This window comes from Cryptotermes secundus, unplaced genomic scaffold (genome assembly GCF_002891405.2).
Source record: "Cryptotermes secundus unplaced genomic scaffold, Csec_1.0 scaffold1705, whole genome shotgun sequence".
Taxonomy (NCBI): domain Eukaryota; kingdom Metazoa; phylum Arthropoda; class Insecta; order Blattodea; family Kalotermitidae; genus Cryptotermes; species Cryptotermes secundus.
In genome coordinates this window covers 1598227-1611284 of record NW_019718639.1, presented here as the reverse complement: position 1 = coordinate 1611284, position 13058 = coordinate 1598227, and the positions used below count along the sequence as shown (strand labels likewise).

The 13058-nt window shown below is 41.7% G+C and overlaps 1 protein-coding gene across 4 annotated transcripts in view; it reads left to right on the top strand.

Moving 5' to 3' along the window:
- Positions 1–1095: 1095 nt before the first annotated feature.
- Positions 1096–13058, top strand: part of LOC111863782 (synaptotagmin-15) — a 106932-nt gene continuing 94969 nt past the window's right edge. For 2 of the 4 annotated variants that reach the window (XM_023850470.2, XM_023850487.2), the window contains exon 1: positions 1097–1210. The gene's annotated coding sequence lies outside the window, so the exon portion shown is untranslated. Of the gene's footprint in view, positions 1211–7219; positions 7296–13058 lie in introns of those variants that run through there. The other 2 variants (XM_023850459.2, XM_023850478.2) reach the window with 2 other exon arrangements.

The following is a 13058-nucleotide window of genomic DNA, read 5'->3' as shown; positions in this document are numbered from 1 at the left end:
AATTTTTGACCTTTAATCTTCCTCTTAAGCTACATCTTCGGTTTTAATTCCAGAAAAATCAATTAACTTATATTCTAAATCACAAAACTATACTTGGTTTCGAACCTTCGAAATCGTCTTTACTACGCCGGTGTCTTACCCTTAGACCATCCGTGCCACGAAGATTTCTTCTCTTCAATCTTCCTCTTATGTTACGTCTGTTGTTGTGATTACAGAAAAATCTTATTAACTAAATTTGTATTTTATAAAACTTTCGCTGGTTCCGAACTTCGGAACGTCTACACACTACGCCGGTATTTTACCAATAGGCCATCAATGCCACGGAAGATTTTAACTTTTAACCTTCCTCTTATGTTACATCTCGCTATATAATTCCATAAAAATCTCATTACAAAAACTCTTGCGTTTTCGAACCACGGACCTTTTATTTACAACGTCGGTGCTTTACCCATAGGCCACCAGAACATCTATGCTACAATTTTCTGCGATCCTCCTCATATGCTACGACTTGGTTTATAGCTGCAGAAAAATCGTATTTATTTATTCATTTTTCAATTTCTATTGACAAAAGACACAGTGGTCTCAAACCTGGTACCTTCACAATACTACCCCAATGTCTTACCTATGCACCACCGGATCTATACAAATTTGTTACCTTCGCCTTCCTCACATAGTACCACTTACCTCCTACAGGCACAAATTTCTTACATTGTTTCTTTCAGAAAAATAGTCACAACTTCGAACCACGCAACTTCTAAACCATACTCCAGTGCCTTAAGAAAGGCCCACCATGGTTATGACAACCATTCGACTTCGTCTTCCACATATCCCACCGCTTCGTTTCTACAAAATTCCTCTTCACCTCTTGCTTCGTTTCAAAATCATTTTACGATTGTGGGTTGGCCCGTCACTTTATCTTAATTTAGAGCCCATTCAGACGCTTGTGACCAGATTTTTGTCTTGAAGTAAGATTTGCTCTTTGGCCCCTAGATTTGTGTTGAGTCAGAGATAAAGGAAAACATGCTCACTTCCAATGCCAAGGTCATGACGGTTACGACACTGGTTCTGTGGAGATATAACGCAGGCCACTGAAGTAACAGCTGATCGCGCCACGCTCGGAGAAGCAAAATGGCGTGTGGTTGGTTTGGTGGAAGGAGAGAACTCTCCGAGAATTATGAAGTAAGAAGAAAGTTTCGTCATTAGTTTGCAAGTAAGCTGAAACTTTAGTTAATAACTGTATAACTTTAACATGAAGTTCTGATAGAATTAGACGTGTACATCTATAAATCACGTGCAAGACTAACAAAATATTTAGTTGTTAAACTGATTCTTGTTACACCACAGATGATTTCTGTACTTATGCCCTCACGGATACACGTGCCATATAGAACTTAAATGTATAATTAAACCACATCGATTAAATAAATGCCTTAATATGTCCTTAGGGAAAAGTGTCTTAACCTTAAAAATATTCAATAAATATTGTGTCAGACTATTAACGTTATAAGTGCATACTACACGAATTTCTGGGGTACCTGTTTCGAAAACGAGGACCATATTTTTCATGGTTTTATTCAGTCCAGCAAGGTTAGTTCAAGGGCAGTAGAATGAAACAGACAACTGCCATTTTACTGTATATTTACTCTTTATATTGTGTACATGTTAACAGCATAACAAACTGTATTGATAACCCCTTAAGCTGCCTGGATACTGTTAACTGATTTCGTGATTTTTCTCAGGTTACCAATGAAATAACTAAATGAATACGTGCGCTGGTAACGAAATGCAAGACTATATCCCATCGTATCTTCTCTTTCTCTCTGTGGCCCTACAGACGTTTGGAATTTGACCTCTTTTTCAGTTTCTTAATCCTATACACAGCCAATAGGACTCCTTGAACGAAGGATCAGCCCGTCGCAAGGCCTCTATCTACAAACAGGACAGCACAAACACAAAATAAACCCAGACAGACATCCATGCCTCTAGTGGGATTCGAACCCACGATCCCAGTGTTCGGGCGGGTTAAGACGGTTCATGCCTTAGACCGCGCGGCCACAATGGTCGGCCCATTATGTTCTAGCAGACGGATATAGTCTTAGTGACGGCTTTGGAAGCATCACAGCTCTGAAGTCACTTCACATCACGGGAAGTAGGACTGTAACACGCTGGCCTGTTCGAGTCTCGCCGACGGAATTTCAAAATCGACAAACAATATTCTCAGAGGACGTTTGTATTTTGTCCCAAAATTCTGAAGGCTAGAGTATGGTTTTTATACAAATGAAGTTGGCAACGTATTCTAGGATATGGTGGGGGGGGGGACTGAATTTTAAAAACTAATTTGAAATGTAGTTATATCTACGTAAAAATTTTAGCAAAGCATGATGATATAAGGCAGGGTTTTTCGAAAAATGTGATTGCAACTGGTGAAATACATATTTCTTGGTTGTACAGGAATATTTCATAGCTTATAGCCGGGATAGCGTAGTCGGCGTTGCAACTAACTACGGACTACCGAGAGGTCGGAGTTCGAGTCCCGGTAGGGTCAAGAATTTTCTCTTCTCCACGTCGTCCAGACCGGCTCTGGTGTCCACCCAACCTCCTATCCAAAGTGTACCTGGGGCTATTTTCTCGAGGGTAAAGCAGCCGGGGCGTGAAGCTGACCACTCAGTTACAGCTAATACCCTGGTCAAGAAAAGGCGGATCAAATAACCCACTCCACCGTGTGCCTCCATGGCGTAGTGCTTAATCAGTTAAGCACAGGGACAGCTTTACCTTACCGTAATGTAGAGAAGATGCGAAGCTATTTAGATTCCAGCTGCCACCGTACAGCCAGATAGAGATCTGCAGCCGTGTAGAACTGCACTTTTCACTGCCCTGCGACGATAGTAGTCACAAAAATTTATATAAATTTTTAAGAGAATCCCTGTGTTAGACTGTTATGTAATATAATTCCATAAGCTGTCCAGATGTTCTCTGTGGGGTTGCGATGTGAAACAGACGAAATGAGAGCTATACGAGTATGTAGTGGTCACTAAAATCCTGTGAACTCTGCAATCGCTCTTACAGCCTCGAAACAAAGGATACCCTTTTCATCCGGAGAGTTTAGTGTTGTCTTCACAGTCACTGTGTTGCTAAGCAACAACTTCAGGCGATATGAAACTGGGAATTATAATCATCAGCAGGAAGGAATCAGGTGGGAGGGTAGCTCAGTGGTAGGAGATTCGACTGCAGATCGTTAGGTCTTCAGTTCAAGTCCAGGCGCCCCTTACAGTGTTTTTGTATCTTCGAAAGAAACGACTATTACATAATTCTCTATTCGTTGAGAATTAAATGTCGAACAGTTAGTGCGTGTTGTTGACGTATAATTATCCCTATTACTAAGCCCCACGCCGCATATTCATATAGGCGGATATGGATTCATAGCCTCGGCCATGATAGAAGTGAGAAATCTGCTTCACGCTCCGGCTACTTATCCCCGGAGGAAAGAGTCTGCTCCTGATTGATCCTTATCGTCTGTCATAACTCGCTATTACCTAAATGGTTCCGAGTCCTTCCTGAGAAGCTAACAGTTGCTCAGATATTTAAGAAATTTGTAGCAATTTGTGGAACCCGAATATTTTTTATCACATTACTTTAGCCCGCCACTGGTCCCTATCATAAGCCAGTTGAATCCATTTCATATCCTTCCATCTAGCTTTTATAATTCTTGTGTAGGTCTTCAAAATATTCCAATTCATTCAGAATTTCCTATCAACATTTTTATGAGTTTCTATTCTCTTCCATCAGTGCTGATCTCTGGCCAATTTCGACTTTTTTTGATAACTATAAAAATATTTGACGAGGAGCACATATTATAAAGCTGATGCAGGTGTCTTCATATTCACTTCACTTGTTCTATATTACGTCCAACGTCACATGATCAGTTGTCCTTGAGTTCTGCTCTCATGTGCATCTTGCATAATATTTTGCTGTCTCAGTGACGTTTTATCAGCGTAATAGTGCCACCAGTGGTCATGGTCTTACGAGATATGTATCAGACGTTTCGTTCAAGGCAATAACATTAATGGTTTCCATATGTTTTTGATAGGTTTCGATCATTCGGTAACTTATCCCTCAGTTATAACCTTGTGCCTATGGGGCGTATGCGCTCGCATTACATTTAACTTTACGAAATTTCTATTGGACTGCAGCTATTCCTAATAGCGGGGACTGTCTCGATATTTCTACATTTTCTTGTCTTCCTGGAGAGATTCGTCCTTATACTCAAATTAGTCTTTCTGTTAGTAGTATAGATGTAGAAGAGAAATACTTAACGGATTTTTTTTTAATTTATTTATTAAGTAATCAGAATCTACACTTCTATAAGCTCGTTTGCTGGCGTAAGAACTGTGATGCTCTTTAATGACGTGACGAGTGCCCTCCCCAGTTAGAGGTTCCTCTTAGTTTTCTTTTAGGTCAGCTGGCCAGTATCTTCGGAGTCTTCGATTGTGCTGCGGTTCACCGAGTGGCTGTAGTATGTCGTTTGGGTGATTTGCTAGTTTGTTGTGGTGTATGGTATTTTTTTCTCTGATGATGTCTTGATATATCGTATATTTAGATCTGTATGTAACGTTTGGTTGTTTACATACCAAGGTGCAGTTATTATAACATCGGATATTGGTGGGAAAGCCAGAAGGAAAGAGACCACTATGAAGACCAAGACGTAGGTGGGTGGATAATATTAAATTGGATATAAGAGAGATAAGATGGGGTGGTATGGACAGGATTGACCAGGCTCGAGATAGGGACCAGTGGAGGGCTCTTGTGAACAGGTAATAAACCTTCGGGTTACATAAAAATGCTCCAAAGTTCTTGAGTAGCTGCACAACTGGCGGCCTCTCAAGAAGGGCTCAGCTCCATGAAGTTAGTTAGCCTTACGCGCCGGCCGCCTTTTACCCCCAGGAAGATTCCTGGTACTCATTTCTGTTACAGGCTGAGTCGTCCCTATGGCCATAGTGCGGCTTGAAGGATTAGGTCAATTGAAAAAAAAAATCCAATGACTCTATCTGGAATCGAACCTACGACCTTCCGGCTTGTAGCATAGGGCCTCCGCCAATTATGTTATCGCGTGCCTCCCTAAAGTTTTGGTAATGGTGAGAACAGCATACACGCAAAGGAAGGTGTAAATAGAATTGAACACATAGACAGAGACGTAAGGGAGAAAGACAGGAACCAGCTTTTGCCGCAACCCACTTCAGAATTATGCGACACTGGCTAACCACTCCACTCGCTCTCATATTCTGAAATGCGAGCTGCAGAGAACACTTCACTTCAAATTTGCTTACTAAAGAAAAGTGTATTTTGATTTGAGGATCGCGCGTCAGTGAACACGAGGGGTGAGGTCTTGTGGGCGGTAACGCCACGTTGTTCGGGGAGAGGAGAGGCATTTCGGAAGGAAATATAGCCTTCATCTTCAGTATAGGGTAATAAACCAGGCAGAACCTAGCAAGAAACGGGAAGCAACTGGAGCCGCTATTTTTTCCTCTTGGCTTATTCTTCAAAACTAGAAGAGTGAAATCTTTCCTCCGAAACGTCGGTCAATCTGAGATACTCGGCGCTATATTCCAGGAGAGTCAACTCTTGATACATAACTAAATTTCTCTACAGTATATTTTATCCTTTAGCGCGATGAAATCGAGCTAAGGGGTTGGAAAGAAAACCACGCTAAACACAAATTGAATTTAATTGTTGCTTAATTATCGACGCTATAAGATAAGTGCATAAAAATTGTCACCTAATTAAGTGTGACTAGACACAGGGTTTAGTTTGGTAATCGTTTTTATTTGACTCTTAAATAACTCGTGACTATACAAATCACTATCACGCACAGACTAGTGTCCTCAATTACGGTCTTCACTGGGCTGCCTTGTAACTTCTTCCAACAATGGACGCTCCTCTGCTTCCGGGCTCACGTCCTCGCAGGCTGGCTTCCATCTCACAACGAATTCCTAAATTCTAACTGCCATGTCAGGACCCCCTCGTAATAGGTGCTGGTCCTTATTTTATAGCCTCGGCAAGGACTTCATAGAAAACACCGCTTCAAACAGTTACTAAATTGTTGCGTGTTACACAGCCGTTACCTAGCAACGATTGTTTCTCTGGCTCCTTAATTCTTGCTTTGAGCAAATATTCCACAATATTTTGGTAAGTTAATATGAAGGAAAAAGACATCTAGGAAGAACCGTGGGGATATAGTGGCATATTAGTGGAATTTATCATAAAAATATGCATAAGATTTTGGAGTGGATTTATCTGGCACAGGATAGAGACCAGTGCCGCTTCTTGTGAAGACGTTTATATACCTTGTGGTTACATAGAATCCTTTGAATTTCTTGTATGGATGCACAACTGCTGGCTTCCCAAAAACGACCCAGTGCCGTGAAGTTAGTTTAGTTGGAGTTCGATCCCGGGTGTGGTCAAGTGGGATTTGTGGTGAACAAAGTGGCGCCGGGGCAGGTTTTCTCCGAGTACTTCGGTTTCCCCTGCCAATCTTCATTCCACCAATTGCTCCACAATCACCCTCACCTATCATCTGGGGCTGGTACAATAGGCCAGAAGTGGCCGCAGTACAAGGAACTTAGCCACACCCCACTAGCAATAAAGAATAGTTTAGTTGGATGTTTGACGACAGTGAAGCAACTCAGAGTGCATAGCCTGAAATGACTTTATTGCACTAAACAATGAATCTGAGAGGATTAAAATAAGAGGTCGTGTAATAATTTAAAATATTATCCCAGAATTTTTCTTTTAAAATAAGTACAACAAATGAACGTCAGTTTTCCAGACTTCTGTTAGAGGATCCCCCACCCAAATTACGAACCAGGAGGGGAAGCTGCTACGTCATGATGTTCAGAGACCACAATCACAGCTCTTCTCTCACATCCGGGAATATTACAGGTGTACCAACTTCTGCGAAAATAAAATATTTTTTTTAATAACGGTATCAATTTGGTGACAAGAGATTACTCTATTCTCAGCCATTTTTTTATGAATGTCTGGTGTTTTTTTAATCCAGCAGCTTTTGTCGCAGGGGTTATGAAGCTGTGCTCTGGAGCCCCAAGTGGTATAGGCAACCCTCCTAAGCAACGTAGCCTGTTATTGCGCCTGCGTCGCGTCTCTGTACAGAATGTACCCTAAGCTTATGAACCGTCTGTATGTACACGTGTCGTCCGCCCACAGAGCTGCAGGATACAGAGTGTCTGCGAAAAATGTACACTACAAAGAGGAACAGCCATGCTACCTTTCACAGAAGCCAGGTTCGATCCCACATATTATCGCTGATAATCAGAGATTGATCTATATAATCATATTTACTCAATTCAGTGCTTATACTCCGGATTCGTGGTAGACGAATGTCATCACAGAAACAATAAAAGTCGTCAATTAGCGAGATGGCATAACGGCAAAATTCTAAACTCGTGTTCGATCCCTGTTGCCATTTTTTTTTTAAATTTATTGTAATTTTCCTCGCCGGTCACGGTAGCAGAGCGGTCTAAGGTATGCATTGTCTTCGCTCGCTCGGAAGCCGGGATCGTCGGTTCGAGTGCCACTCAGGGTATGGATGTTTAGTGTTTGTGTGTGTATGCGTTTTTCTGTATTTATGTACAGGTAGAGGCCTTGAGGGCCGGTCACGGTAGCCGAGCGGTTTAAGGCATGCACTGTCTTCGCTCGCTCGGAAGCCGGGATCGTGAGTTCAAATCCCACTCAGGGCATGGATGTTTAGTTTGTGTGTGTGCGTTTTTCTGTGTTTGTGTACACGCAGAGGCCTTGCGACGAGCTGATCACCCGCCCAAGGAGTCCTACCGAATGTGTAAGATCTACAAGAACCGAAGTGAACGGAGAAGTTCATGGAGGTAGGTCTAGGCCCACTGGGGCTGTAGTGCCAAGGAGAAAAAAAAGAGGCCTTGAGACGAGCTGATCACCTTCCGTAGAAGCCCCACAGAATATCTAAGTAAAGCCAAATGAAACGGAGAGTTTCATGGAGGTAGGGCAAGGCCAAAATTGGGGCTCTAGCGCCTAAGGAAAGAAAATAAAATTTTCTCAGTCCCTCCATATAAATGACAGGATGGGCACGACATCTTCCTTCCAGAAATGCAGTCCATTTTTCTTCTATTCTAATATTCTGCTGTGTAAAGTCAAGAGCCAGCGAGAGGGTCGCATCTATCCCTCCGTACCACAGAGAAAGCCTTCCACTGTGTTCCTGTACAAACAGGGCAAAATGCTTATCCTTTCTGAACACAATCCAAGGTACTTGTATGTCAAAGCCTCTTCCATTCGTTCTTCGTAAAGCTGCTTTTCGCTTGGTCGTCCTCTATAGGTCAGGGTCCTCGAGTTTTACGCGCAGATCCAAGTCGGCAGGATCACTTTGATCAACACAAGTGCAAGGTTTCTTCGTAACTTGTTACCTGAGCAGCTGCTTTCGCGTCCAATGACCTTTAAACAGTACAGTATTGTGTAGGACGTGAGGCTATCACCACGATGGTTATGAAGTGTTTTAGGTCGTGTAATTCGCTGAAAACCAACCGACGTTTCGGACGAAAATGTTGCCTCCATTTTCATAGTCTAACCTAAGCACAATCGATCACTGTAGGTCGCGGTGTAAGGGCCTAGAAGGCCCAACACTTTTCATTCATTCATTCATTCATTCATTCATAATCGAAGAATAAACCAAGTAAGAGACCAACATGGAGCAGGAAGCAAGTAGAGTAAAATTTTATAAGTATTTTTTTTTAATTCGCTTATTGGGAGGTGGAGTCCAACTGGGTCCACTCGGCACGTCGGCCACTGATTGGCCTATTGTAGCCTGCCCCGGGTGATTATGATGTTGGAGAATTTGGTGGAATAAAGATTGGAAGGGGGAAACCGAAGTACTCGGGGAAAACCTGCCCCAGCGCAAATTTGTCAACCACAAATCCCACATGACCAGACCCGGGCTCGAACCAGGGCCGCCGCTGTGGGAAGCCAGCGACTAACCGCTTAAGTAGAACAAGATGGTTTCTTGCTTAGTTTATTATTCTGTCCTAAAGAGAGAGGCGACGCTTTATTCCGAAACGTCGGTTGATTTTCAACGGAATTCACGGCGTTATATCACCGAAAATAATACACTTCATTATGTTATGTGTCTGTGAAGATGGAAGACGGTATATTAAAACACAATTTGTATACAAGAGATAAAAACTTGAGACAGACTGACGGTTTTTCATAACATTTTACGTTGGTGACTTTTATTACAGTTTGTTGAATTGTTTAAATTTTGGTTATAAATCCTTGGATGGTAGCATATTCTTTGCATGAAGATCTGCATGCATTTGTGAGAGCTTTTCTGAATATTTATCAGGACGAAAATTATTTCGATCAAGCGCTGTAGAGAAAAATGCCCAGTACATATTTTTTTCTCTAAAGTCTCGCTGTTTCCGAGACAGATGGTCAGAAGAGAGCGGGCGCTGTACGGTCTTCTGTCTTGTGCATCAGTCCATCTTTTCTATTTCCTGTCCTCTTCATTTTTAGCCTACTTTCCTAAAACAGGCTTATGCGATCTCCATGCTGTCTCTGTCAATGAATCCACACTATTAACTTCTGAATGCCTGAGCCAATATTTATGAAATTTGGTTTGTACATTATGACACATGAGAATGTCTCAACGAAGTACTTCATAAATCTCTCCCATCATTCTGTGTGTCTATATGTGTAGTCCCTAACTTTGCTAGGCAACGGCTCAGTAAAAAACCCTAGTCTTGCTAGACAACGGCTCGGTAAAGATATTTTCTAAATATTTTCTATGCGGGTAGTGTCATATCAAGAAAAGTATGCGATTAGTTTTTCAAAGAACTTCTTTTTTGAAGAAAGCAGTCTTCTGGGATTTGGCACCGTGTATATGTGGTGTTAACCGACGTTTCGGAGGAACGTATCGCCCCCATCTTCAGGGTAGAAGAAAAAGTATAAGAAATCTGCAAGCGACAACACCGTGAGAAATGGTAAAGCAGGATACGTTCCTCCGAAACGTCGGTTAACACCACATATACACGGTGCCAAATCCCAGAAGACTGCTTTCTTCATAGTCACCGCCGTGAAAGCCTCAAATCTTACAACTTCTTTTTTATTTTCGTTTTCTTTAATTTTGTTTCATTCTTTTTTGTTTCTTTCTCCAGTAGTCCATTCAGATAAATTCTGTACACAGTTCTTCACCAGTGGATCTCAAATATTCAGCAGTTTTGTTACCCCTGAGGGACTTCCCCTCCCAGCGGATCCTTTTCATTCCCCCCGTCCCTCTGCTATATCATCTGGATATGGTTTTACGTGTAATGTAAGTTGACAGACTGTGCCTCGTGATTTAATGCAAAGGCCGGCAGATTTCTGCACCAGTGCCCCACTCAGGTTAGCATCTGTCAGCTTCTAAGAAGTCCGCTCTCGGTTCACAGAGACCGTTGAAATAATGTTGACTTTTCGGGCTCAAAGAGGGGTCTGAGTTAAGTTGAGGGAATTACACGATGAAGTGCTCATTTGTACTCTTCGCCCATCACAAGTACCTAAATATATCAAGAAGGATGCAGCACGCGAAGGTGTATAAGAGAGTATAATATTAAAACGTATCTTAGAAAAGTTGTTACGAAAATGTGAACTGATTTAAAACTTTGGAATCTCAAGTTCATGTAAATAACACGTAAAAATATTCAGTCCTTACGTCACGACAAACAAATGCCTCTCAGTTCCAGAGATATATGTTTAATACTCCAGTGATTGTGGTTAGCTTCTTCTAGGGGACCCAACAGAGTAGGTGTCCAACGACTCGGATTTATTTTTTTTATTGCTATTGGGGTGGGACTAAGTCCCTTGTACTGCAGCAACTTCTGGCCTATTGTACCAGCCCCAGATGAAAAGTGAGGGTGATTGTGGAGCAATTGGTGGAATGAAGATTGGCAGGGGAAACCGAAGTACTCGGAGAGAACCTGTCCCAGCGCCACATTGTCCACCACAAATCCCACTTGACCAGACCCGTGATCGAACTTTGGCCCCCGCGGTGGGAAGCCAGCGACTAACCGCTTGAGCTATGGCGCGCTCTTACGACTCGGGTTAGGTCCTGGTGACTTCGTGTTTGATTCCTGATAGGCCAACTGATACATGAGCAATGTTTCCTATTGTTCAGTCGACATACGACTGTGAACGAAATGGAAGAATTTCACACAAGTTCGGATATACACAACGTAAGTACTGAACACGGACATTACCTCCATGTGCTAACCAGTAACCTCGTCTCATTAAACATCAGAAAGGGCAATGTTTACGCCTTTGGTTTTTGTTTGAAGAACTTCTAGCTTTTTTGCGGGGGGGGGTTCTGACAATCATCATTCCACTATTGTTCCGTGCACTACAAAACTCTGAGATGTGTGATAGTCCTTACTACGCAGCACATTATCACATTTCCGTTTTTTTAAGTTGTGGGCTTCGTCTGTGACCCGGCACTTGGCTGGTTACATGGCGATAGACTTATTTAAAAAGGAAAATGAAATTGTATGATCGCGTTCCGCGCAGACAGCCAATTCTCTATATTATCAAAATCGATTATTTAGTTTTGAATTTAAAATATTCATTCACCTCCACCTAGTGCCAAGTTGAAGAAAACGTGGATATATATATCCACTCTCTTCGTGATGTAGTGCTTAATTAGTTAAGCATAGGCACAACTTTACCTTATAAAATATTAGGACATATATACAAAATCTTGGTTCTAGTAATTTGTTTCGTGAGGAGTTCAACAAATTTTTACACGATAGATAATTTTAGAGTAAGGTAAAGTTTTCTCTGCGTTCAACTAATCAATCACTACGCAATGAAGGTGTATGGGGAAGTGGATGTATAGATCCATGTTTTCTTGAACTCTGCACTGGATGGACGTGAGTGTTCAGTTTCACCACCCGGCCGCTTTACCCCCGGGTAAAGCGCCCTTCAGTTTTCATTCGATAGGAGGCTGGGTGGGCCCCAGAATAAGTCTGAACGATGTGAGAAAAAGAAAATTCATGATTGTAACGTGACGCGAACCCTACCTTATGGTCCTCCTGCCCGTAGCCAGTCGCTATATCGACTGAGAGATCCCTGCTCTCATTTCATAACAAACAAATCAAAATTATACATAGGTCTGTCTTCTGGGATATGGCACCGTGTAGATATTGTGTAAACTGACGTTTCAGAGGAAAGTATCGCCTCCATCTTCGGAGTTTAAAAATCCGTGAACGAGGAACCAGCGTGAGCAGGTGATTGCAGTCTGCAGTTCTGTATTCGTTTCCGTAAATAAACTTCGTAGGCACTTGACATGTCGGCCAGCAACAGACCTCAACATTCTCTAGAACTGCCAGAAGTCGATTCCAGCGCGCCCGAATATTTTCCAAGGAGAATTGGCTTTGTCAGGTAACCAAGTGTAAAACGAATTTTCTGAATCGATTTGTGCAGGAAGGGGAAGGTCGTGGAGATTTCCTATGGCTGTACGTCAAACACGTGATTCTCAGCCTCTGCTTTCAAATCTTTCATCATTTTTTTCATGCGATTCGAAATTTGTTTCGTCCCCATTTGCCTGATTATAGGTTTCACGTATGTTCTTGCCGTTAAGTAATAGAAAACCTAAAGCTTCTCTTTAAGGAAAGAGAGTTTTAGACATACAAATATTTTAAATTCGGTAAAATAAAATGTCTTTGATTTTACTTCCTGCAAAAATTAAATATTGAGAAAAAATATTTCTTGTAGCTCAGTGGTTATAAAATCACATGATTAAGACACTTGAAGGTATAGGAACGCAAAAAACATTTCTTTGGAGAGAATATTAGTGATTCTTCAACATAAATTCGCTCAGACTGTGGGTTGTTTTGTCTTGAAAATAAATTTTCTTTCTTTCCAAACACAAAATGGCTGGAAAATTAAAACGTTTAAAAACGCTAGGAATAGATTGTAATTGTTTATTGTTTTTGAAGATTTCTTGCTTGAAATGCATTAAATTAATTTTATTTTGTTCCTTGTTTTCTTAACGGAGC